General features: G+C 63.1%; 1 protein-coding gene across 1 annotated transcript in view; it reads right to left on the bottom strand.

Annotated features, from left to right (window-relative positions):
• The window catches only part of LOC104494472 (probable E3 ubiquitin-protein ligase MID2), a gene marked incomplete at both ends in the record, with an annotated part of 15200 nt that overhangs the window by 14150 nt on the left and 676 nt on the right, over nucleotides 1–374 (bottom strand). The window lies entirely within an intron of this gene.

A 374-nucleotide genomic window follows, 5' to 3' on the forward strand; every position in this document is an offset into this window, starting at 1 on the left:
CACCACCAGCAACTTCCTCCTGGGCTCGTCACTCTGATATCCAAGTGCCTCGCAAATACCGACTAGTTCACTTCAACGGCACCCCCGGACATGAAAGGGGAGGTGTAACCAGCCCGGAGTTCCACAGGGAGTGGGAAGCACAGAGGCACCACCGTCGGAAGGATTTGCTGTTTCTGGAGCGCGGCTGGAGCTGCCCCGGCCTCTGAAGGCGGGTGCGGGCTGCAGCACGCTGAGCACCCACAGCAAACGCTGCTAATGCCTTCCAGCTGCAGATGGGGTTTGGCAGCACTCGGCCCGGCAGGTCCCACCTGTGCACCGAGGGAAACGGGAGCTGCCGGCCAAACCGCTCCTGAGTGCAGGAGGCCGCTACCGGA

Source organism: Buceros rhinoceros, unplaced genomic scaffold (genome assembly GCF_000710305.1).
Source record: "Buceros rhinoceros silvestris isolate BGI_N320 unplaced genomic scaffold, ASM71030v1 scaffold27815, whole genome shotgun sequence".
NCBI classification, from domain to species: domain Eukaryota; kingdom Metazoa; phylum Chordata; class Aves; order Bucerotiformes; family Bucerotidae; genus Buceros; species Buceros rhinoceros.